At 42.3% G+C, this 22,041-nt stretch overlaps 1 long non-coding RNA gene across 1 annotated transcript in view; it reads left to right on the top strand.

Moving 5' to 3' along the window:
- Positions 1-22,041, top strand: part of LOC121822107 (uncharacterized) — a 69,870-nt gene that overhangs the window by 39,420 nt on the left and 8,409 nt on the right. Inside the window, exon 2 of the long non-coding RNA XR_006063132.2 lies at positions 11,813-11,918. This is a non-coding gene — a long non-coding RNA (uncharacterized LOC121822107). The remainder of the gene's footprint in view (positions 1-11,812; positions 11,919-22,041) is intronic.

The raw sequence follows: 22,041 nt of genomic DNA, 5'->3' as shown, positions 1-22,041 counted from the left end.
CCTGTCTCGAGAAAAAAAAAAAAAAGAAGAAGAAGAAGGAAGAAGAAGAAAGAAGAAAGCTCAGCCATAAAAGTCAAGCAAAATTGAAAAGCTATACCCTAAAAAGAAGAATATTGCTTCTAGAAAACCTTTCAGACATATTCAAGTGCAATATATATATATATATATTTGACTGGAATAAATACGCAGGTTCAATATTCACTAATAATGTGAAACACACTAGTGTCAATGAGAGAAAAAGTCAATGTTCATTGAAAGAGTTACAATTATTTCAATAAATGACAGGCTAAGCAGGCAAAGCGTAATCAGATAACTTAAAGACCGTGAGTTCAATACTCAGACATTTTCAGAGGATAAGACCACTCAAATTCCCATTGTGAGATTAAAACACCCAGATAAAAAAATCAAGTACAAAAAGGAAAAATTAACCTCATCCATAAACATAAAAGCAAAAATTTTAAACAACGAAGAAGTCTACCAATGTAAAAGAAAAAAAAGATAAATTTTACCTAAATAGTCTTTTCCCTCTGAAACACAAGATCAATTTAACATTACAAATATATGTCCTACACTAACAGTTCAGGGGGAATCTATATGATAATTGTTTTAACATTCAAATATATATGCTACCTTATAACTATATATGCTACCCTAACAGTTGAGGGGAGCATATAATTGCATAGATAGATGGAGAACAATCTTAAAATCCAATTTCTTATTCCAGAAATTCTTTGAAAAGTATAGTTGCTCTGCCGTCTGCCTCTACAGAACATCTCTAGCAGACCACGTAGATAATGGTAAGTCTCTTGAAGATCAGAAACAAGATAAAACACTGCATGGCATGTTTACTGAGCTCTCTGTTTCATGACAGAGATGCTCACGAGGTGAGCCAGAGATGTGAGCAGTGTGAGAAGATGTTTGAAAGGAAGATAAGCAGAAACAAAAGGAATAAGCAGACAATTTTCTGTGTGGAGAATTTAGATCTCTAGACAAACTTTTGGACACAGAATTTTAAAAAAATTGCTGGCTCCAAAAACTAATGTATAAACATTGAATCACATTTCCAAGCAATAAAAACAAGTAGAAAAAATATTTTTAAGGCATTGTTTACCATACTGAGGAGACAAAGAACCTAGCAAACAATACTGGTAACAGATACAGAAGCTCTGTGTAGGAAAAGCAATTTTGTTGAAAGAACTTAACAAATATCTAAATAAAAGGGAAATGACATTCCTGGATAACAAAACCCTTCAAGGTCACAAAAGTAAAAACATGAATTGAGTAAAATTTTAAGTAAATTTGTTCAGGGATCAGGGAAAAGGGAAATGAAATGGCAATGGAACACAATTAAACCTCTCCCATACTAGCAAAACCAAAGAATCAGACACCAGATGTCTAAGACAATGTGTCAATGCAAGAGCGGTCACATGATCTCAGTGGGGGTGGTAACTGGTGCAATGGCTTTGTATCGCATGTCAAAGCTGATCGTGGTGCACACAGGTAACCCAGGATTTCCACTCCTGTGGAGTGCAGCTTTTGCACACATACACGCTCTCTAGAAAATGAGCAAAGATGCTCATAGCATTTTCCATAACAGTCTGTATGTCCGTCAAGAATACAATGGCTAGAGTCTTGTGTTTCTGCACCAGGCTACAGTGGAAATCAGAGAAATCAGAAAACCACCATTCAGTGTTCAAGCTTGCTTGTTGCTGCTGTGATAAACACTGATCATAACCAACCCGGAGAAGAAAGGCTTTCTTTCAACTTGCAGACTACATTTTATCAAGGGAAGCCTTCAAGGAATTGAGGCAGGAATTCAAGGCAGGAGCTTGAAGCAGAAACCATGGTGGGAATACTGCTTACTAGCTTGTTTCCAGGCTTACGCTTTGCTACCGTCCATATTCAGGTGAGGGCCACCTGCCAGCGGGTGACACTGCCCAAGCTGGACTGGGTTCTCCTACATCAGTTAGCAACAAAGAAAATGCCCTACAGACATGGACACAGGCCAAACCTATGGAGGCAGCTCCTCACTCTTCCCACGTGTCCCACGTGTCCCATGCCTCTTCCCATGTGTCAAGTCGGCGACTAAAACTACCCATGGCATGAAGAAAAGCTGAAAGAGAAGAAGACAAAACCACATAACATTTAGAGACATGCTTTCATTAATATTATATAGTGTTTGTTATAATAAAACCACACAAAACGCATCTGGGTGAAAGGGAGGGGGTGGACATATGGAGTTTTTAAAGCAATGGTTTTGTTCAGTTCCTAAGCCTGGGTGAGGGCCATAAGGGTGCTCATTTTATTCTTTAAAACATACATTAAGCCGGGCGTTGGTGGCGCACGCCTTTAATCCCAGCACTCGGGAGGCAGAGCCAGGCGGATCTCTGTGAGTTCGAGGCCAGCCTGGGCTACCAAGTGAGCTCCAGGAAAGGCGCAAAGCTACACAGAGAAACCCTGTCTCGAAAAACCAAAAAAAAAAAAAAAAAAAACATACATTAGTACTAAAGGCACTCCTTTGTAGAGAGGAAACATTTCACAGCCAAGATCTTTTCAAGCAAAAAGCCAATGGAGATTGTAAATTATTGAGACACTTCCAGCTGGTACGATTGATGTAAAGGCACACATTTGTAATAGAATTCACACCCCATTCCTCTTTATTTCTGAATGGCTGGTGTATCTGTTTGGGCTCTCTTGAACACAGAGCACAGGGAGGAGATTTAGGAGCAGATAGAATATTTTCTAGCTGACCACAGGAAGCAGCATTGTGAGACAGAGAAGAAGAGACTGACGTAGACTGATACTATTAGCTGTTGTCCTAGATGGCTTTGCTTTGGGCAGTAGGGGCTCAACAACTCTAGCACCTCCAAGAAGCACCCAGAAACGTCTACCAGATTCCGCAGACGAGCAAGACACTGTGCACTTACTGACTTTGCTCCCATTGACTGAGTTAGTCATTGGTGTGTTAATTCACTTACCACTTCGGGCCACAGTTGGGCTAGACACAAGGCTTCCAGAGAAGCTCACGGGCAGAAATAGTTCTGTGCTTACAGTGGCATGAGAAGTAAATCTGACAACAGATGGACGCAGCAATGAGAAAGTGTTACAATTATCTCACAGACTCATTTATTTATTTATTTTCCATTCTTTTTTCTTTAAAGATGTTTCTCAGGCTTACATCTTAAAGGAGCCTTCTGTGACTTGCCCTGTCCAGATTAGATGTCACACTTGGATTCTGTCTTAGGGTTACTATTGCTGTGATGAAACACCATGACCAAAAGCTTATTCTTGCCCATCACAGTTCATCATCAGAGGAAGTCAGGACAGGAAGCTGAAGGCAGGAGTTGAGGCAGAGACCATGGAGGAATGATGGGTGCTGCTTATTGGCTTGCTTTTCATGGCTTGCTCAGTTTCTTATAGAACCCAAGACCACTGGCCTAGGGGTAGTCCCACCCATAATGGGCCGCCCCTCGTTGCCCCCGTCACCAATGACGGAAATGCCTTACAAACTGCCTACAGCCCGATCTTATGGAGGCGTTTTCTTAACTGCGGTTTCCTCCTCTCAGATGACTTTAGCTTGTGTCAAGTTGACATAAAACTATCCAGCACAGATGCCTCCAAAATCTCCCGCCTGCTTCTCTGGAACTGTACTTAGCCATACAACACACATTAGCAATGTGTGGTGCTGCCACGCCCACCATACTCCGTTAGTCATCTTGGAGTGCTACGTCCTTATTTTGGCACATGGAAATTAAACATTTGAATGGAGTAGGGAGGTACCAAGTAAATATGGAAATGAGGCTGTAGCTGAAGTCAAGCAACAGTAAAAGACACAAAAACAGAGAAGCATGGATGAATAAACCATAGGAAGTTAGTCTAATATTAGATTTAACTAATTTTAACAGATTACCAACATGCATTCACTGCGTAGTAAATCTCTTCCTTTCTTAATTTGTGTGTGTGTGTGTGTGTGTGTGTGTGTGTGTGTGTGTGTGTGTGTGTGTACACACATACTCATATTTGCACCTATGTGGGGGCCATGTGTGCACATGAGAAGAGGCCAGAGGCTGATGTTGTTGGCTGCCTTCCTCAATCACTTTCCACTCTGTTTTGGAGACAGGGCCACCCACCGAATCTGCTCACTGACTCAGCTCTGTTGGTTGGCCAGAAAGCTCCAGGGGGCCTCTTGCCTCTTCCTCCCCGGTGCTGGAATTAGAGGCACATGCTGCCATGCCTGGCTTTTTATGTGGGTACTGGGGATCTGAACCCAGGTCCTCAGATTTGTGTGGTGAGCTCTTTAACAACTGAGTCATCTCTCCAGGCCCTCTTCCATGATTTTTGTAAGGTATTACTTAAGAAACGGATAAAGGGTGATATATACTGATAAATGCATACTGTTTTTTTTTTTTATTTCTGTTGAGTCTTGAGATAATCTGGAGAAACTGAGGTGGACATACTTTTAGCTGGAAATATGGTTTACATATATGAGCAATATTGAACTCCAAAATTAGACTGACATTCCCAATCAGGCTGACTGCCTACATGGGTATCCAGAACTGGAGAGATTCTCCAGAACTGCTTCTTGAAGTCAGTCCCCATGAGAAGGAAAGGAACAGGCAGGGCTCTCATTGGCCAATTTCTGATGCAACATTCAGTCAGGTAAGTCTCTCCAGAGAAGCCAAGGATGTCTATGGCCAAGCCACCCTGAATGTGCCCCATCTTGTCTGATCCTGGAAGCCTGGCAGCACCAGGTCTGCTTAGCAGCTGGATAGAAAAGTCAAGAGAGTTATACTAACCAATATACCTCCACCTGGAAAAATAGAGCCCACCAGACGGTAAAAAATAAATGCTCCCGAGAACAAAATCCATTCTGCAGCTAAGGCAGAGCAGGCCACTTCATGATGGCACCCTTGTTTTCACCAGGAGAGGGCTAACGTAGACAAGTTGTTCAGTGATGGATACCATTTGAAGTTTATTGTCACCATAACCAGACAGATTTAAGTTCAACAGCAGAAGAGGGAAAGAGGCCAGAATTTAAAGAAACAATATGTATGCAGTTTCACACTAGAGAAATGTTCCAAATATATACTTAGCTGTTACTGTTAACATTTTAAAATAAAACAAACCTTTCAGGGAGAATAAATATCACACGCACTTGGCACAGAATCTGAAAGGCACAGGCTCGTGCAGTGAAAGTGTCTCTCCTACCCTGGCAATTACTTCCAAGAGCTATTTTTGTAATTACATATAATCAGACTGTATTTTATTTCATGTGCCCTTTCCTCCTGATTTGATGAGTATGAAGTTCTTGACTTACAAATGAACATTTGGAGCACAATCGGCCTGCAAGCAAGACTGCATGGCGAATCTGTTTCTAGTTTGAGGTAACTCGTTAGCTTTTCATTATGCGTCAGATGCGGCACATGCAGTGATATGAAACCCAATACAACTAATCACACTGCTTCTACGATAACCTGTGTTTCAAATTCTAGTGGAGCCTAATTTTCTCCCACTTTCCTCTATTCCAAAATCCCAACAGAGCCCATCTTCCCATTTGCCTAATCTTCCTACTAGAATTCACAAGCTAATTCCTAGAAAAGAGAGATAAACTGTTGCACTTTTGTTGGTTGATGGTTTGGTGATAGTTTGGGGAGAGTAGCCATGTGTACCATGCAAGCCACCCAACAATTGGGAATGAACTCTGGGGCCACAGTGTCACTTTAAGACCACTAGGGACTGGAGACAGATCACTCAATAATGCTGTGGGATGTCTTTCTGTAGGCTGTGAATATGTGCTGCTCTGATTGGTTGATAAATAAAGCTGCATTGGCCCATGGCAGGGCAGGATAAGGTTAGGCGATACATTTGAACTGAAGACAAGATGAAGAAGGGTGGAGTCAGGAGAGACATCAGCCTGCCGCTGAAGGAGCCACATGCCAATAGACCGGTAATGCCACAGCCACGTGGCAACATATAGATAAATAGAAATGGGTTGAGTTAAGTTATAAGAGCTAGCTAGCAAGAAGCCTGAGTCATAGGCCATACACTTTGTAAGTAATATAAGCCTCTGAGTGTTTACTTGGGACCATGCAGCTGCCAGACAAAGGTAGGAGAGATTCTTCTTGACTGGTGGGGCCAGGCAGGTCCAGAGAAACCTCTGGCTACACAATAGGACTTGGATTTTGATATCAGGGATGCTAACAACCTCTAAGCATTCTTTAATAAGCGTCTTTAACTTATAGACAATTGAAAAGGATCCATAATCTGTTTAATGATGTGCAATGATAGTTTTCCTACCTCTTAGTTTTAATTAATACAACAGACAAGAAAGTGTTTTTTCATGATTAATTTTTCCTTTACTTATCCTAATCTTTCCTTAAAAGAAGCATATTTCTTTCATACAATGCTTCAAAATCAACTAACCATCATGACCTGTAACAAATATTTTGGCAATGTAAACTAAAGAAATAATATTTATAATCAACTTAACCCAGAAATAGCAACCATCATATAATTAAGCCAAATGTTTTCCTCTCTCTCAATTATTTAATTGAGCTAATATGTTATGACAAGTTATATTCTTGGAGAAGGGTCAGACAGTCTTCTGGGGGAAAATCTGCCATGCAAATGAAGAATATTCTCAGAGACACAAACAAGGAACTGGCACACATACTCACAAGTAATTGTAATAAAAAGACCAAAGACCAATAAATTATAAATATTACCAAAGAGAACCAACCCCACATTGGAAAACAGCACAGTATTAAAAAGTATAACCCAAGAATATGAATGCTTCCACAGTTGGGTATCGGTTAATGAGATTGGCTGTATTAATAAAACTAAAGAAAAAAATCAGGAAATTGCTTCCATAAATGCTGAACAGGCATTTGACAAAACTCAGCACCCTTTCATGTAAAAGGAGAAAGAAAGAAAGAGAGAGAGAAGGGAAGGATGAGGGAAGGAGGAAGGGGAGAAGAAAGGGAGGAAGGAGGAAGGAACAAAGGAAGACTTCAGCTCGAATGGCAGCTTCTCACTTACTGGGAAAACATTACTGACAGTAGAGAGACGAAGATGACCACATGTCAATCAATCACTATGTACCACTGGAAACCAGAGTAGGTGCTAGCACAACTGCATCTTAAAAGCATTTAACTTTACAAGAGCTGGAAGAAGGAAAAAAAATCTATCTCTTCAGATAACATGATTATATACTTGGAAAACAAAAACTGGACACACTAATAAAAAATAAGAGAATTTAGTAATGAAATGGGATAGCTCCATATGAACAAAAATCAGATAGAAGAAACAATGGTTGATAGAAATCTGTATTTCTAAGGTAGTTTTGTAAATGTTCTATCAATGGAATATAAATTCCACAGCCAAGTAGGGCCATTTAGAGATGAAGATGTTCAACTCATTGATCATGACCCCAATTCAATGGAATTTAATTTTATCTTGCCCTTATCAGATGTTAAAATAATTACAAAGTTAAGCCATTTTAAAAACATATATCTGAAAACATATATTAATGAACTACCATATGCTGAGTTATCTTGCCAACTTACCGGAATTCAGAGCTAGCCAGGAGATTTGTAAAGCACACCTCTATTGTTTGTGAGAGGCCTCTGACAGGAACATTTTTTTTTTTTAAGATTTATTTATTTATTATGTATACAGAAGAGGGTGCCAGATCTCATTACAGATGGTTGTGAGCCACCATGTGGTTGCTGGGAATTGAACTCAGGACCTCTGGAAGAGCAGTCAGTGCTCTTAACCTCTGAGCCATCTCTCCAGCCAGGAACATTGTTTTAAGCCGCTGATGGATTTCAAGTTTGAACAGACTATTGGGAGTGCTGCAGGCGGGACCTGAATGGAGGAAGTGGGCCGCGGAGCTGCTGCTGAGGAGCGCGTCTTAGCTCTGGCTCCCTTCCACTTCTCTCTGCTCCCTGGCTGAGTTGAGCAACTTCCCTTGACCATGTTCTTCCATCGTGACATTTTTGCTCTGTCACAAACAGAATGGCAACAGAACCAGCTACTCATGGGACAGAAACCTCTAAAACCAGGAGCCAAAATACGTCTTTCTTTTTTAAATGGCTCGTGGCAGGCATTTTCCACAGCAATGAAAAGGCAGCAAATCACTGGATGGTACCAGTGAAAGAGAAACCACCGTCTCCTATATGACTACCTTCTGACCTGGGGTTGATCAGGGTTGGACTTATTTGAAAGAGAACAGGGGTAACTGTATAAGGTGTATATTAATCAAGGTACATGAGTTTGGGTTTAAGTCGGTCCAGGACATTAACCCCCAAATGGGTCATCAATGGAGGCTAGCTTGCTTTAGAGATAGAAGCTTCTGTTATTTTTGTTGACTAAGCCTTCAAATTGACTTCTCACATGGAAGCCAAAAGTAGATTTCTCCAGAAAATTGGCATCCTAGGGAGAGCCAGGTACTTTGAAATTTTCTAATTAGAAGTTAAAGGTTATATAAGCCCAGCTGCCAAATTGACTGTCTGACCTTAAAAGCCAAACAGAATCGCGCCCTCTTTTCCACCATCTCCTCCTTAGTCAAGGCCTCATCTAGAAATAAACATTTAAATGCTAACAGCAAGCTGTGTGATAAACGGGGTCTGGAAATTACAGGGGAGCTGCTACAGTTGATGACTTTGGTAACCACACAAATTCTGTCTGTGTAAGCGACGTAGTCATTAACAGCCCCTGTTTGGCCTCCGTTTGAACTAATTCAGGAAGAGAAAGAGTGTTCCGTGCACTCTTCTGTGTCCACTGACCACTTGTCCCTGCAGCATATTCACACATTAAATCATGCTCATGTCAGTTTGAGTTATAGACCCTAGTGCTGTAGAGAAATCTAATGAAGAGCCCACAGATGCAGTGTCATTCATACAAAATAAATGACAAATAAACTAACAGGCCTAGGACCACCTCGTCAATAAATTATTTGACCAGCTGTGGACCACAAAGCCTCCTAACCCAGCTGTCCTACTTGCCAAGACAAATGTAGTCATATGTTATACCCGTGCATACGTTATAATAGACCCAAATTAAATGGTCTCAAATAAGAGGACCCTTTTTGCTCTAAAGGATCCTAGTTGTTTATAGAAATTCCTGAACATGTGCTCTGCCCAGATCAACAACGCTACCTCTCATATCTGTCATTACATGGAGTCATGCACCCGTTCATGGACCTGTCATGTACTGAGTACCTGTCACCTGTGACGTGAAGGAATACAGCAGAGCTCTGCAGAAACCATGGTCTTGCCTTCTTGGGACAGCCATAATATTTCCCTTTGTTTATGCTGTTCTCATTTGTCAGTATTCACTGCTAACAAGCAGTGACTGGAAGAAAATTTTACTGCGACCTCTGTTGAAGAAATCCACAGTGAAATACTTCCTTAAGAATGTGCTAAGAATATTGTTTCCCAGCATTACTACAGACACTGCAGGACTCCATATGGGGGTGAGGAGAATCACACACACACACACACACACACACACACACACACACACACACACACACACAGTTCTGTGCTACTCTTTGACACTCTGCCTAAATCAATGCTTCTTCATAAATATATGAAAATGGCCTGTAACTCTAGGGGCTTAAGGCCCTTCCCCCTTTCTCCAGTTATTTCAACAAAGCACCCAGGCACGTCAATAAAAGCCTTCCCTGGGTGTCAGAGGTCCTGTCTTTATAACCACACATGCAAGGGTGTCAGCCCTCCAGGAGAAAGGCCTGTGGGATTATGCAGCGTATTTCAAAGGCTTAGCCCATGACCTGGCTACAGAATGAAGCTGCTTGGGCTGAAGAGATGAGTCAACAGTTAAGAGGACCGGAGTGAGTTCTTAGCATGCAAGTCAGGTAGTTCACAACTGCCCCTAACTACTCCAGGGTGATCCAACGCTTCTGGACTCCCTGGGTACCTGCACTCACATGCATATACTACACACACACACACACACACACACACACACACACACACACACACACACCATATATCATTAAAGTAATAAAATGAAGTCTTGAAAAAAAACAAAAGAAAGCCACTTAATGATTCTGCACAGAACTATGGCAACAAAACACACAGCAATAACCCAGTGAACCTGGCCTCTGTTCCACAGGCTAATGCAGTCAAATACTGGTATAGACTGACTTAACTATTTGAAGATAAAACAAACAATAGAGACCTTGAAGTTGTGTAAAGTGGGGCGTGGAGCTGAGTCATAAGTGGCCATTGATTCTTAGTAACGTTGAAAGGAGTTCCATATGAGTTACCTCCAGAGCATTCTAGGCAAAGCGTAAAACGTGGGCAGGAAAGGGATTCACCCCTGCGCACAGCTTTGCGTGAGTCAGAGTTTGCATTGCCAGGGAAAACATGCAGTGGCTTCCAGGAGCAAAAATAAATAAATAAATAAATATAAAACTAACCAGCTAAAGGGATCGCCTGCCCAAATAACCTTTACCAAGGGGTTGCTCCAGGGAAGCTACGGACGGATTCCAATAGGTCTGGCCAACCCTAAGTCAGCTGTGCAGTCTGAGGATCCACAGCAGCCTGTAGACTTTCAGAACAATGGCTGTCGTCGCACAGTTCCTTCTCTGTTGCAAAAGAATCCAACACAGATGTCTGTAATCTACCCTACGGTGCCAGGTATTTACGACTGGAATGGACAGCAAGTGACTTAAATTTGGAAACTCCTGGTACTTTGTTCACCTTGTTTCTTACATCATTTGGATTCCTTCAAAGGATGTGTTTACCCTTAGGATGAGTTTCTAAACTGAAAGAACAGCCAAACCCTCAGCCTATGACTCCATAGAGCAGCCACTGACTACTGCTTTTGCTTGAAAATACTTCCATTTTTACTCCAATCCCCAACGATCCAGACTTAGCCACTGTTAAATCTGCAATATATTCTTGCCTTTCCATTATGCCTATCCCTCTTCTTCCTAGAATATAGATTAATAGTATATAAACTGTCCTGCAACTTGGCTTTCATCACTAAATAATTTAAATTATATGCCTTTGCACGTCAGTAAACAAAGGGTTATATGTTTTTTTAAAAAAAATCTTATCTATATCATAATCCCATTATATGAATCTAACATTATTTATTCATGTAATTCCCCACTGATGGACATTTGGGTTATTTCCAAGTTTTGATTATTAGAGGTCATACTGCAACTAACATCTATTTACATTCATATCGATGCATTACGTACGCATTGTGAGAGATAAATCCTTAGAAACTGAATTGCCCTGCCAGGTGCTATATTGGTAAATGTAATACACATCCCGAAAATCACTTCCAAAATGTTTGCACCCGTGAACAGGAGTTCCGTGCACCCCACAGGCTTTCCAGACTGGGACCAAGACGCTGGGGAACATGTTTCAAAGGGGCGTGGTAATGATGACTCACCTTAACTTTTCTCTCCTGTTTTCACTTTACTCTTCATGATTGTCACCTAATTATAAGGAAGGCAAAAGAATGCTATTCTGGATATTCATAGAAGGTATAGCTATATGTATTTTTGTTACTATAACTAAATGCTTATTGGAAGCTACTTGATTGTTTTAAAAGACGTTTACTTCAGCTCATGATTTTGGAGATCCAAGGTCACAGAGCTGCACTGGTCATGCCCTTCTTACTGGCAGGGTCCCAAGCCAGTGCTGAATGTCACCGGGCAAGAGACAAGGGATGTGTGTGCGGATCCGCTGATTTCTCTCCCTTTAAAGAGCCTGGGGATTGGGCCAGGACTTTGGACATTCTAGCCAAGCTGTGTCTCTCTCTCTATCCCTAGGGTTTCATTTTCGTATTACTGTGACTGACCACGTGACAGAAATCAGCAGGGAGAAAGACTTTATCTCACCCTTAGGAGGGATCCTCAGCCCCTCATGGAGGGGAAGGTAAGGATGGTGATGGAAACATGAGGCAGAGTCATGTTAACACTGCGGTGGGAATGAAGAAGAGCGAAGGCAGAACCCTTCCAAGGCTCATTGAGTTAACAGTGGGAGGTATCCCGGTGGGTCGGTGTGGAGGGGCTCCACAAAGTCACCCATGCAACAGGCCCCACATGAGAGGTTTATTGGGGACCGAGGTGCGAAGGTGGCCTCTGGGCCAGAGCAGAAGGAAAAGAGAGCAGAGAGTGAAGGCGCTTGTTTGTATAAGGGTGTATGGTGCATGCACATAGGGAGAGTGGTGGCCGTAACCACAGTGCTGCATCTTGGTGGTTGATGATGATGTGTCCTGCTGTCACTCCGTCCCTGAGGGCGGGCCAGTGGAAATGCCTGAATGCTAATACTTTTACGTAGTGACCTAGCCATGCCCGGGTCCTAAGGGTTATGCAACCTTCAAAATAGTACCACGAGCTCGGACCCAAACGTTCAAAAATGTGAGCCCGAGGTGAGACATTTTAGATTCAAATCATAACACGGGGGTCTTACTCCATACCTTAAGCTTGTTATGCTGGTTTGAATGAGAATAGCCCCATGGGCTCATCTATTTGAATACTTGGTTCCCAGTTGGAGGAACTGTTTGGGAAGGACTAGGAGGCGTGGCTTCGCTGGGGGAGGTGTGTCACTGGGAATGGGCTTTGAGGTTCAAAAGTCCATGACATTTCAGTCACTCTGCCTCACAGTTATATCTTCAGATGTGAGCTCTCAGCTACTGATCCAGTACCATGCCTGCCTGCCTGCTGCCATGCCATGCTTCCCACCATGATGGTCATGGGTTCTAACCCTCTGGAACCATGAGCTTCAAATTAAATGCTTTCTTTTACAAGTTGCTTTGGTCATGGTATTTTCTCACAGCAGTAGAAAAGCAATCAAGACACTGGTCTTGAACTCACTTTGTACCTTGGTTGGCTTTGAACTGGTTCTCCCCCTCCCCTCCATTTTTAAGGCCACTGATATTCAATCAGGAAGCCTTCACCTTGATAGCATTATCTAATTGTATCACTTTGCAATGGCCCTCTCTCTAAAATCCACAGTGAATTATATCCCCACCCTCTTAACACCTCAGGATGGAAATTACCTTTCAGCAGAGACTCCCTTACAGGACAGACCATTCCCAAACCACAGCCACTTACTCCAAGTTATCAATACCTATTGTATAGGCACCTCATACTTTGCAGATAAATTACTTATTTAGATGCAAAGTTTAATTACCTGGAGGCAGGAAGGTGCTCCCTTTCAGATCTCAGAGATGGGAAATACAAAACATTCTCCGATCTCCTTGCTATTATTTGTTGACTCCTTCATTAGCATATGTATGAATCCACATTAATGCTTTCATTCATGCAGCCATGCAATATTCAAGTCAATGAGGTCCTGGGGTGCTAAGCATTCTGGCTGTGGAGATGGCAAGCAGCTCTGCCCGATGATCACAGTCAGTGTGGCCCAGCGTGTGTGTATGGAGCAGCAGGGACAGGATCAATATCTACCATAGTGTGCAGAAGTGGGAGCTAGGGAGCATGCACCTGAGGGGGAGCTCTGCAGAGAAGGCGAGGAATAGGACCCTGACAAAAACCACATCTAATCAACCAGGAAGGAAGGGACCAAGGAGCTCAGGATTAGATTCAGCCTAAAGCAGAATCTTTGAGTAGGAGCAGAAAGTTGCAGTTTGTCAATATTGTTGTGTGTTATTCTTGGGTTTTTAATGAAAATTCATAAGTAGTAGAAAAATACGTCTCAAACCTGTATTTGCTGAAGCAAAGGGCAATGGAAGAAATGAGATTTTTATCCCATCTACTGAAACTGACAGGAAGTTTAATGCCTCTGTGCCCGGGGTTGTCAGCAGAACTGTTCTAACTTGTTGATTCTAGAGAACATGGAAATGCAGAACCATAGCAATTTAGCCATCCCCTGTCTTGATATTTATCCTAAAGATGAAATTTATCCTAGGGCAGAGAGAGATGGATGAATACTTTACTGATAATTCATAAGTCAAGTATGGAAACAACCTAAATGTCTGTCCATAGCAGATAAGTATATAATGGTAAGACTATGAAACAGAATGATACAAAATCATTAAAATATTAATTTCAAATTAATGAGCACATGACTGTATTCCAAGCCCTGGTAAGACTGATCAGAGATCATGAGTTCAGTAGAAAGACTCTGTCCCAAATGGAGGCCAGAGGTTAACCTCAGATATTATTCCCCAGGAGCCACCTACCTTGACTTTGTGAGTGCGTGCGTGCGTGCGTGCGTGCGTGCGTGCGTGTGTGTGTGTGTGTGTGTGTGTGCATGCACACGATGAGTAAATGTGTTATCTCTCTCCACCTTTGTGTAGAACCAGGGATTGAACCCGTACCATCAGGCTTGTGTAATGAGCACCTTTACCTGCTGAGGCATCTTACCACCTTATTTTCTGGGACAGGTTCTCTCATTGGCTTGGCATTTTCCAAGTAGGCAAAGCTGCCTGGCCACTGAGTATAGGACCTGTCTGTCTCTCTCTCCTCAGCACTGAGATGACAAGCACATGCCACTATACCCAGCTTGTTTACATCAAACTCAGTTCCTCACGCTTGACTAGCAAGAATTTCCTGGCTAAGATATCTCCCTACCTCAAGACAGGCAACTTTTTTTTTTTTTTTTTTTTGAGACCAGGCTGGCCTCGAACTCACAGAGAACCACCTGCCTCTGCCTCCCAAGTGCTGGGATTAAAGGTACGCACCCCTATGCCTTGCAAGATAGAAAACTTAAAATTAAAATAGCAAGCCTCAAAATGATGATACCAAATGAACTCACATACATAGTAATGTGAATTTTGTGTATGTGTATACATTTCTCTGTCCACATACATGTACATACACATACAGTTACATTTATATACACAGGCTCACAAATCTCTATTTTTCTGCTCTGTCAGTCAAGACACTCTGAATTATGCTCTGCCTGAAATCATCTGCTGCTTGCAACCACAGAGTTTCATTTTCACATTGCCTGTTTATCTCCAGCCAGCAAGTTAGTGCCTGTCTCATGGCTACTCCAGGACCTACACGGATGACACAGACTCATCTCAAGGCAAGCTTCCATGATTGTAGAAGCAGAGAGAAGAACACATGGGCCTCTGAGATGTCTCTAAACACAGGGTCAGAGGATGTGGGAGGCCAGCAAGTGAGCACCATTACTGCCTACCTCATTTACATATCTAAACCTGTTTGTGACAGACAGCGAGAGCTGGAGAGATGGCTCAGTGGTTAAGAGCAGTGGCTGCCCTTCCAGGGGACCCAGGTTCGATTCCTAAAGCCCAGATGGGGGCTCACAACCATCTCTAACTCCAGTCTCAGGGGAGGTGACACTTTTTTCTGGCCTGTGCAGATGGTGTACAGACATACATGCAGGCAAAACACTCGTATATACAAAAATAAAAATAAACCTTTAAAGGAAGAGAGAGAGGGGTGGGAAAGAAGAACGCCACTCTTCTGGTGGGGTGGTAACAAGATTATAAATATTTTTCAAATTTGCTTTCCAGTATTTCTCAATTTTGTTTTGCTTCTGTCCTTTTCTGCTTTTAAAATAACAATTAATGTGGGGTGTAATACTTGAAGCTCTGTAGAAGTGTAGAGTGAAGGAACCCCCTCCTTCACATCACCTTTTTCTACTCCTAGCCCCTGTTCCTACCCCAGAAGTAACCACTGGGAAAACTTTGCTGTATTCTTTCAGGATTATTATGTATGCATTCATAAATACTCATAAATTTCTCTTATGAGAGAAAAGGCAGCATATAAATTGATATACATGTGATTTTAATAAAGTAGTTTCTCATAAAGAATACATAATCCACCTGTAACAGCTCAGCGTCCCTAACAGTGACCTTCTAACTCACCCACGCTCTCCTTTCCTTTCCATCTGGTTTTTCCAGCCTTCTGTCTGTTCGACCCACCTTTCCTCACTGCCTGTTCACTCTGAAGCTCCACTCTGTGCTTTTATGACTCAGAGCCCCCATCTGCGTGTGTCACTTCTCTCCCTGCTGTGTCCAGACACCCAACAAAAGAGAGTCAAGGAAGGAATGGCTGCTTTGGGCTCACAGTTTGTGGGCACAGAGTCCCGATGCCGGAGCCTGGATACAGTCACGAAGTGAGGGATGAGTGCTGGTTCCCAACACTTTCTCCTCTTTATTCCATTCAGAACCCCGTGGGATGGCGCCACTAAGATTTAGGGTGGGTCTGCTTACCTCAGTTAACTCACAGACATGCCAGAGGTTTGGCTGCTTGGTAATTGTAGATTCTGTTACGTTGGCAATAAATATTAATGGTCACAGTGGCCCTGACTGGGAGCAAGGACCATGAAACTCACTTTCATGAGTAGCTTCAATCAATGTTTCAATCAATCTCGTGCCAGCCCAGCAGCCTACCCTCTGGGAGAGATACGCCAGCCCAGCGGCTCACCCTCTGGGAGAGGTGTGTGTAGATGTGTATTGACTTATGACTAAGGATGTGAAGCCTTAGCTTATTACTGAGAAAAGCCTGGAATAATGATTCTTCTGGTGGTCTGTAGAAGTATATCTGATCTCACAAAGCATGATCAATATTGTTATCTTAATTGAGAAAGTAATAAAGGAACATAGTTATTTTATTCTAGAAGTCATAAAAGTAGGGCTTGCAGACTGATCACAGCATTGATCTCTAGCAGGAGAAATGGATGTGGTTTGTAAGGAACTCCCAGCAACTCTGGTGATTTGTTCCTGGATCTAAAACTACCCTGAAATTGAAAATAGCCTTTGAAAGTAACACTTATTACATCTTACGGTCTGACGAATTTATTCAAAGTCCAGAGTTTCCCCATCAAAGACAGTCTCTCAAGATGCTATGTAGGAAATTCAAATATCTAACCTTATGGTAAACATATAGACAGAAAAGGCAGAAATAACTAGAAAAGCAATTTGAATTAGAACACATAGCACTACAAGGAAATTGCAGCCGGGAGCTGGCAACATAGGAGAGTTCGGATCAAGAAGACGGGCTTCCAGAACCTAATGTCATTTGTATCCAGTGAGAGCCAAGAGAGATGTTACTAAATGTGGCTGTAACACTGCCTCACTCTGAACAGCCAAGATAACAACACTGGGAAAGGTAGAATGACGTTTTCCAAAGTACATTTCCTAGAATAAGATCTGGTTTTCGGTGAAAAATGAAGTACTATGTTCAAATAAAGCTCTCGAAATGCCTGAACAAAGTAAAACGGTACTTCTTCCTTGAAGACTCTGGAAGAATCTTTGGCTTCTAAAGGAACACGGTGCAGGAACCGGAATGGGGAGATGCGTGCAGCGCCCCCTGACAGTATCAGACTTCCTGTGATGACACACATGTTCTATAACCAGACAGGCGCATTGGCTGGTGAGCACTTCATATGTTAGCACACTTCAATAACCGCAATTAGATGTTAATACAGTAAATAAATCACCTGATGATTCCACAAAATAAGGCCGAATTAGAGTATCTCAAGGGCCAACCACTGGAAGAACACACTGTAGGGAACATTTATATAAATCACTCATTCTCAACCTTTTTGGTCTCAGGATAGGTTGACATTTATGTTAAAAAAAAAAAAAACCATCATGGACCCTGAAGAGTATTTGTTCATGAGTTACGCCTGTTGATATTTATTATGTTATTTGAGAGATTTTAAAATAATAATTCTCCATTCATTTAAACATATTGTCAGGCTGGAGCCATGGTTTGATGGATAAAGCATTTGCCAAGCAAGCGTGAGAACAAGATTGCCGAGGCCCAGGACCTGCGTAAAGCCCAACACAGGGGTGCACACTTGTGATCTCAGCACACCTACGGCGAGATCGGAGGTAGACACACGCTGCCCTGGAAGCTTGGGGGCCAACTAGCCCGGTGTTCCCAGGGGAGGGCAGGCACCCGAGACTGTCCTCTGACCTCCGCACACGAGTGTCATGCACACATGAGCACATACACACACTGCCTTCGTTAGGTTTCTATTGCTGTGATAAAGACTGACCAAAAAGCAACCTGGGGAGGAAAGGGTCCACTTCAGTCTACATGTCCCCATCACAGATCCTTATAAAAGTCAGGGCAGGGACTCAAGGCAAACACTGGGAGGCAGGAACTGAAGCAGAGACCAGGAAGGAGAGGGGAGCTGCTTCCTGGCTTTCAACCCATGACTTGCTCACCCTGCTTTCTTATGGACCTTAGGGCTACCTGCCTTGGGGTGGCCCCACCCACAATGGGCTGGGCCCTGCATAGCAATCACTAATTTTAGTAAAAGGTGAAAGATTTATACGATCTGAAGAGAAACCAGAGTATGCAATCACTAATTTAAAAAAAAAAAAAAATGACCCCCATTGTTGCCTACGATCACTCTTCTGGAGGCATTTTCTCAATTGTGGTTCTCTCTTCTCATAAAGCTCTAGCTTGGGTCCAGTTGATAAAAAGCTAACAATAAGCAGGACAGAGGTAGTTTTAAAAAGATAGAAACAGTGTTAGTGTCTTCCAGCTAGCGAGAGTCTTCATGCCTTTCCAAGAAAACGCCCGGCAGACACCCCTGTCTGCAGAGGCACCATTCATCTCCTCAGTTGCGTTTCCCTGTGGAAACGGTGTTCTGTGAAAACGCAGCTAGTCAGTCTGCAGCTCCCAGAATCAAGCCCAGGCACACTGCACCCAGGCTGTAGCCTCAGAGCTCTCCCTGCGTTTTCATGTCTTCAGGGACTGATGTTCCATAAAATCGGTGATTTTCACGACATTTTTTTTTCAGCTGCAAGTCTAACAGTGTAGATTATAGCGGCAGCCAGCCCAGTTCCCACAGATGCCCTGACTTGTGTTAAAGCCCTGGCCGTTTATGCACTATAAAACCGGCCTTGGCCCCTTCCGTGAGAGAGGTGCCAGTCTTAGAATTACTATAAAAATACTTGCCAGCTTTGTGAGCTCATACTAAGGGTCTCTGGGATCTCGGAGGTCTGTGGTTCAACACCACAGAGAGCTGGTGTACATAAAGTGTGGAGGTTGGCAGGAACAGGCTGAGAGGCAGGAAAAGCATATTTTGAATTTGACTTCCTCATATTTTGAAGCGGACTCTGAGCTATACAAAAGCAAAGAACCACACTTTGCGAACAACTCCTGCAGAGAATGACAAGGAACAACATGAACAGGAAAAAACTGGGAGGAGAATTGGGTCTTTAACAGAGACCGGTTAACACCGGTCAAAGTTCACACTGTTTGCTGAGCACCTACAGTGAACGGAAAATAAGTCTATATCCCTGTAGCAAAGCACAGTGGAGGTCCAAATAAGATCCCCTGAAATGTGACTGTTATTATTCACTTAAGAGAAATTTAATTGTTTAAATGATCTAATATGACATTCTGAAGTCCATTTCTTTTTTAAGGATGTATTTTTATGTGTATTTATGAGTGCCTACATGCACGGCTGTGCACCACACACATGCCTGTTGACAAAGGGAAGCAGAAGAGGCAGTTGGATTCCCTGAACTGGAGTTACAGGTGGTTGTGAGCTTCTGTGTGGGTGTTGGGAAACGGGCCTAGGTCCTCTGCAAGAGCAGCCAGTGCTCTTAACCACTGGGCTGTCTCTCCAGTCCCTTGAGTGCTATTACCAATAAAAGAAGCTGAAATATGAAGAAAGGTGACAGCCAGATATGGTGCTACACATCAGTCATCCTAGCACTCAGGAAGGTGAATCGGGTGGATCATAAGTTCAAAACCATCCTGCACTACACAGTGAGTTCTCAGTGAGCTTGGGGTACACAGTGGAACTCTGTCTCAGAACAAAAACAAAAAGAATGCTTACCTTTGGTAAGATTCCTTTGAAAAATATGGAACTTTAATTTTGTATAGCTAAGAGCCAATTTCAAAATACCATTGAGTTCCTTTCCACATTCATTCTTGTATTTCCAAGCCCTGACTTCCTCTCAGGTTATAAGCCAGGGTAGGTTTTACTTTTCCTTCCCAAGTAAATGGACATCATTTTATCACGCATAAGTCTTGCTTTCCACACCACATCTGGTTGCTTCTCTCCACACTGGGGCTCCCATTTGGACTAGTCCACCTTCCTCTTTTTCATGTTTGTTGAATAGGAAGGATGCTGTCATGTGTGATAAAGAATGGAGGATAAAACCCATCATGCCAGCGGCCAGTTCTGCAGACCTTGGTTCATCCCTCATTCTATGACAAAGTTTTCTAGTTACTTCACGGCTTACAACATCCAAAGACTTACAGTAGTGTGTGTGTGGGGGTGGTGGTGGTGGTGGGTGATTTTAAAGCTTCACCTTCTTCTGTTGAGGGACATGTAGGTTGCTCCCAATTTCTGGGTATTATGAATAGAGCAGCAATGAATGGGGTTGATCAAATGTCCTTGTGATAGGATGAAGCATCCTTTGGGTATATGCCCAAGAGTGGTATGACTAGACCGTGAGGTAGATTGATTACCATCTCTCTGACAGACCACCATACTGGTTTCCCTAGTGGCTGTACAAGTTTGCACTCCCACCAGCAATGGAGAAGTGTTCCCCTTGTTCCACATCCTCTCCAGCATGAGTTGTCACTGTGTTTTTTTATCTTAGCCATTCTGACAGATGTAAAATGGAATCTCAAAGTAGTTTTGATTTGCATTTCCCTGATGGCTAAGGATGTTGAATATTTCTTTAAGTGTGTATATACAAAAGTGACCTTTAAAAATTCCACAGGTGAACTCCTACAGCTGATAAACACTTTCAGCTAGATTAAAAAAAAACTTCAAAAATCAGTCATCCTCCTATATACAAATGACAAATGTATATAGAAAGAAATCAAGGACATAACACCCTTCACAAGAGCCATGGATAATATAAAATATCTTGGGGTAACTCTAAGCAAGCAAGTGAAAGACGTGTATGATAAAAACTGTAAGTCTTTAAAGAAAGAAATTGAGGATGTCAGAAGATGGAAAGATCTCGTGTGTGTGTGTGTGTGTGTGTGTGTGTGTGCATGTGCATGCGTGGGTGTGTGCGTGCATGCGTGTGTGCATGCACTCTTCCCTTGTTTTGACTTTGCTGGTCTATTGACTTTGCTGGGACTATTTATTCCCTGTGTTTTCTTCCTGTTGGAGTTTTCCTTCTAGTATCTTCTGCTGGATTTGTAGATAGATATTGTTTAAATTTTGTTTTATGATGGAATATCTTATTTTCTCTATCTACAGTGACTGAAAGTTTTGCTGGATATAGTAGTCTGGGCTGGCATCCATGATCTCTTAGAGTCTGCAGCATATCTGTCCAGGACCTTCTAGCTTTTAGAGTCTCCACTGAGAAATCAGGTATAATAGGTCTGCCTTTCTATGTTACTTTCTCTTTTTCCCTGGCAGCATTTAATATTATTTCTTTGTTCCATATGTTTATTTAGTGTTTTGATTACTTTGTGCCAAGGGGACTTTCTTTTCTGTTCCAGTCTATTTGGTGTTCTGCCTGCTTCTTGCACTTTGATAGTTGTGAAACTATCATAAGTTGTACTTTTATGCTAGGAAAATTTTCTCCTATGATTTTGTTGAAAATATTTTCTGTGTCTTTGAGACAGAAAACAGAGTTTTCTTCACCTTTTAAATTCCTATTATTCTCAGCACAGTGTACTACATTTCGGGGATGTGTTGTGCCTGGAGTTCTTTAGATTTACCATTTTCTTTGACTGAGAAATGCCCATTTCTTCTATGTGTCTTCAATGCCTGAGAGTCTCTCTTTCACCTCCTGTAGTCTCTTGGTGAAACTTGTCTCTGTGGTTCCTGTGTGAGTTCCCTACAACTGGGGAAAGTCTTCTCATCTGCCAGCATGGCCTCAAGGACCACCGGTGCTTTGGCATTCCGCAAAGTATCATCATCTAGAAATGTGGATGTTGATTTTAGAACCCGGGTCATGTTTCTGGAAGGGACCAGATACAACATGCTTATACATATGCCACTCACCCGCTAACTTGTTAAGTCATCATGCACTGTACTGAATGTCTGTACTAATCAGCTCTGTATCACTGTAATGAAATACCCTCTAGGGAATTAACTTCTAAAAAGGTTACTTTGGTTCATG

The sequence above is a fragment of the Peromyscus maniculatus genome, chromosome 13 (genome assembly GCF_049852395.1).
Source record: "Peromyscus maniculatus bairdii isolate BWxNUB_F1_BW_parent chromosome 13, HU_Pman_BW_mat_3.1, whole genome shotgun sequence".
Lineage (NCBI taxonomy): Eukaryota > Metazoa > Chordata > Mammalia > Rodentia > Cricetidae > Peromyscus > Peromyscus maniculatus.
This window is presented reverse-complemented; position numbering and strand designations above follow the sequence as displayed.